Source organism: Schistocerca cancellata, chromosome 9 (genome assembly GCF_023864275.1).
Source record: "Schistocerca cancellata isolate TAMUIC-IGC-003103 chromosome 9, iqSchCanc2.1, whole genome shotgun sequence".
In the NCBI taxonomy this organism is placed as follows: Eukaryota; Metazoa; Arthropoda; class Insecta; order Orthoptera; family Acrididae; genus Schistocerca; species Schistocerca cancellata.
The window spans coordinates 57450330-57455631 of record NC_064634.1 but is presented as its reverse complement, the minus strand read 5'-3'; the positions used below and the strand labels follow the sequence as shown (position 1 = coordinate 57455631).

Here is a 5302-nt window from a genome sequence, read left to right as displayed (position 1 = left end):
ACGCATGGAGTTCCTCTGTATGGTGAACGTGTCACCGTATGGTGTGGCTTCAAGGCTACGTTCATCATTGGCCCATTCATTTTTGAAGAGGTTGGCGCTCAAGGACCAAAGGCGTGCCAGTCTGAGTGGCCAGCGCTCCTGCGGTATGCTTCGCCTGGATGTCATACCCGCACTGCAGGAGCGAGACCCATTGAACTCAACAGTTTCCATGCAATATGGGCCCCACCGCACAGCGCTTGTGGATTTCACCTGATTCTGCGAAACACATTTGCAAACGATGAAACTATGAGGTAGCCAGCATACCTGCGGGCATGCTTCGTTCTGCTGTGCAGAATGCAATCCTGCGCTTTCAGACTCTTCTGGACAGCGATGGGCGCCATACTGAATACCTTTTGTAGCAGTAATGGTACCGGTATGTCATGGTACGATGTACCGTAGCAGCACATTGAAAGTCTTTCAATTGAACTGATTCTGCATTATTTCTCTTCCCCATGTCCTTGACGTTAGTAGTACCAAGTTTGGTCCTCGTACGCTAATTAGTTTCCGTGTTTAACATATTAAACAGAGATAGTTTAATTATAACCCCCTATATTTTTTCTCCTTTTATTATTCTTTATATACAACGAAAAATGTTATTGCATTCAATTATTACTGTTGTTGTTGTTGTGGTCTTCAGTCCTGAGACTGGTTTGATGCAGCTCTCCATGCTACTCTATCCTGTGCAAGCTTCTTCATCTCCCAGTACCTACTGCAACCTACATCCTTCTGAATCTGCTTAGTGTATTCATCTCTTGGTCTCCCCCTACGATTTTTACCCTCCACGCTACCCTCCTCAGAACATTTCCTACCAACCGATCCCTTCTTCTTGTCAAGTTGTGCCACAAACTTCTGTTCTCCCCAATCCTATTCAGTACCTCCTCATTAGTTATGCGATCTACCCATCTAATCTTCAGCATTTTTCTGTAGCACCACATTTCGAAAGCTTCTATTCTCTTCTTGTCTAAACTATTTACCGTCCATGTTTCACTTCCATACATGGCTATACTCCATACAAATACTTTCAGAAATGACTTCCTGACACTTAAATCTATACTCGATGTTAACAAATTTCTCTTCTTCAGAAACGCTTTCCTTGCCATTGCCAGTCTACATTTTATATCCTCTCTACTTCGACCATCATCAGTTATTTTGCTCCCCAAATAGCAAAACTCCTTTACTACTTTAGGTGTCTCATTTCCTAATCTAATACCCTCAACATCACCTGACTTGCTTTTGTTGATGTTCATCTTATATCCTCCCTTCAAGACACCATCCATTCCGTTCAACTGCTCTTCCAAGTCCTTTGCTGTCTCTGACAGAATTACAATGTCATCGGCGAACCTCAAAGTTTTTATTTCTTCTCCATGGATTTTAATACCTACTCCGAATTTTTCTTTTGTTTCCTTTACTGCTTGCTCAATATGCAGATTGAATAACATCGGGGAGAGGCTACAGCCCTGTCTTACTCCCTTCCCAACCACTGCTTCCCTTTCATGTCCCTCGACTCTTATAACTGCCATCTGGTTTCTGTACAAATTGTAAATAGCCTTTCGCTCCCTGTATTTTACCCCTGCCACCTTTAGAATTTGAAAGAGAATATTCCAGTCAACATTGTAAAAAGCTTCAATTACTACTAATACATCTATATTGAAAGAAATGTTTCAGTGTATCTTTATGTCTAATTACTGTAAGGGTACCAGTTCCGATTATCAAAACTGAAGATTCGAAGGGTAGGGTCACTGACGACAGAGACGGTTTTTGCTGACGGACGACGCATAGCATGACCCGTGGATTGGCTTTCTTGCCTGAGGACGCAATTAAAACATTCAGTCAATATTTGCCCACAGTCAATGTTAATTACACAAAGACTGTGATTGCTACTGAGTAAACTGTGAACGGTCCTGGTCAACTAGAGTAGTTCCTGCGTGTGCAGTGGACGCACATAGGAGGGTCGCTATTGAAGCAGATACTTGAACATTACGATGACATTGCTTTGATTTGAATAAGCCCTTAACTGCCCAGTGCGTCACTCCGTGAGTAATAACTGTTGCGCGGGTGCCGCGTAATCAAACATCCTACACACAAATGCACTCCGTAAATACACCAGTGCCGTGTGTATCAAATAGTGCACACTCTGAACTGTAATCCCACTTGAAGATTCCGATGACATTAAATTTGACACAGTTGACACAATCCACAGATATTATAAAAATGTACACTACTGACCATTAAAATTGCTACACCACGAAATAGAAATGTCGGGTGACGATGGCCTCCCATCGGGTAGACCGTTCGCCTTCTGCAAGTCTTTCGATTTGACGCCACTTTGGCGACTTGCGCGTCGATGGGGATGAAACGATGATCATTAGGACAACACAACGCACAGTCCCAGAGCGAAGAAAATCTCCGACCCAGCCGGGAATCGAACCCAGGCCCTTAGGATTGACAGTCTGTCGCGCTGACCACTCAGCTACAGGGGGCGGACGATGACGTGCTACAGACGCGAAATTTAACCGACAGTAGGAAGATGCTGTGATATGCAAATGATTAGCTTTTCAGAGCATTCACACAAGGTTGGCTCCGGTGGCAACACCTACAACGTGCTAACGTGAGGTAAGTTTCCAATCGATTACTCATACACAAACAGCAGTTGACCGGCGTTGTCTGGTGAAACGTTGTTGTGAGGAGGAGAAATGCGTACCATCACGTTCCCGACTTTGATAAAGGTCGGATTGTAGCCTATCGCGATTGCGGTTTATGGTATCGCGACGATGCTGTTCGCGTTGGTCGAAAGCCAATGACTGTTAGCGGAATATGGAATCGGTGGGTTCAGCAGGGTAATACGGAACGCCGTGCTGGATCCCAACGGCCTCGTATCACTAGCAGTCGAGATGACAGGCATCTTAATCGCATGACTGTAACGGATCGTGCAGCCACGTCTCGATGCCTGAGTCAACAGATGGGGACGTTTGCAAGACAACCATCTGCAGTACAGTCAGATCGACGACGTTTGCAGCAGCATGGACTATCAGCACGGAGACCATGGCTGCGGTTACTCTTGACGCTGCATCACAGACGGGAATGCCTGCCATGGTGTACTCAACGACGAACCTGGATGCACGAATGGCAAAACGTCACTTTTTCGGATGAATCCATGTTCTGTTTACAGCATCATGATGGTCACATCTGTGTTTAGCGACATCGCGGTGAACGCACATTGGAAGCGTGTATTCGTCATCGCCATACTGGCGTATCATCCGGCGTGATGGTATGGGGTGCCGTTGGTTACACGTCTCGGTCACCTCTTGTCGGCATTGACAGCACTTTGAACAGTGGACGTTACATTTCAGATGTGTTACGCCCCGTGGCCCTACCCTTCATTCGATCCCTGCGAAACCCTATATTTCAGCAGGATAATGCACGACCGCATGTTGCAGGTCCTGTACGGGCCTTTCTGGATACAGAAAATGTTCGACTGCTGCCCCGGCCAGCAGATTCTCCAGATCTCTCACCAATTTAAAACATCTGGTCAATGGTGGCCGAGCAACTGGCTCGTCAAAATACGCCAGTCACTGCTCTTGATGAACTGTGGTATCGTGTTGAAGCTGCATCGGAAGCTGTACCTGTACACGCCATCCAAGCTCTGTTTGACTCAATGCCCAGGCGTATAGCGACCGTTATTACGGCCAGAGGTGGTTGCTCTGGGTACTGATTTCTCAGGATCTATGCACCCAGATTGCGTGAAAATGTCATCACATGTCAGTTCTAGTATAATATATTTGTTCAATAAATACCCGTTTATCATCTGCATTTCTTCTTGGTGTAGCAATTTTAATGGCCAGTAGTGTATGTATGTTCCACTTCTTGCCGTAGACCACTACACCGCTTTCAACTCAACTTGGTACTCATATCTCTTCCTGTCTGGCAAGAACCACTGAGGGGTAGGAACCACGAACCTCTCGAAGGAGAGACGGTGGGGATGAAAAAGAAGAGTAGCTCACGAAACGCTACATTCATCCAATGTTTGGGAATGAGAGAGCTTAGTGACTTGCAACAAACTCTTCACACAAATTTAAAGCCTTACGACACTCCACAAAATGATGAAAGGAAAAATGGTTTTTCGTTGTGCATGTAGTAAAACTGCCTCAGCAGGCATGATAATTTACTACTTCTTTACTACTAACTCTAGCTGAATTTTTGGACCGTATTCAAAATACCGGGCAACGGCCATTCCGCAGTGGATACACCGGTACCCGTCAGATCACCGAAATAGAGCGCTGTCGGGCGTGGCCGGCACTTGGATGGGTGACCATCCGGGTTCGCCATGCGCTGTTGCCATTTTTGGGGTTCACTCAGCCTCGTGATGTCAATTGAGGAGCTACTCCACCGAATAGTAGCGACTCCGGTCAAAGAAAACTATTATAACGACCGGGAGAGCGGTGTGCTGCCCACACGCCCCTCCTATCCGCATCCTTAGCTGAGGATGGGCCACTTGTGGCCTTACGACGGAGTGCTTTATTCAAATATGCCACTGAATGCACCTGAAAAATTATATTATTGTACGACACATAGTTCAGAAGATATGACGTCATGAGTACCAACACACGAGAAAAACTGCCTCTTTCTACGACTTTTTAATTTATTAATTTTTTACTACTAGCTCTATTCGCAACACGTTCCAGAAGCAGTATCTACATACATCACTTTATGTAGCTGCAAAATCATTTCATTCTGCGACTCATACTTCCGAAGATTAGATGTCATAAACATTGAGCTGCATCAAAACGAAACTGCAGGGCGAAATTCGCAAGAGATACAGGTGAAATATGTATTCAAATATTTTGTGAAATTTTATTTGAAACAGTAGAATTGAGAATAATAATATTGTCGATGCTATTGCTTGGACTGTAAAATATTTAACTGATGATTCATTTATTATTATATTTTTATTTCTTGTTAGAAGTGGAATAAATGGAAGTAAGTTCATCTGTCGACCTGTATTGTACGAACCCGGACAAGGCTGAGGGAAAAAAGCTCCACCCAAATTTCTGGATCGATTTCAGCCGAATTTGGTACACATGTTATTATCTGGAAAGAAAGTGGAAGGGGGGCGGGCGAAATGATAACATGGTGACGGAGAGAGAAGATGGTAAGACGACAGAGAGGAGGAAGGAGGAGAGTGAGAGCGGGAGCAAAAGATGGGCTGTGTGAGAGGGAAGAGGGAATGGACAGAGAAAGGGGAGGATATGAACAAATAAGAGGG

The 5302-nt window shown here is 44.9% G+C and overlaps 1 pseudogene; it reads left to right on the top strand.

The window, feature by feature from the left end:
- Window positions 1-4258: 4258 nt before the first annotated feature.
- On the top strand, window positions 4259-4377 carry LOC126102472 (5S ribosomal RNA; annotated as a pseudogene).
- The last annotated feature ends 925 nt before the right edge of the window (window positions 4378-5302 follow it).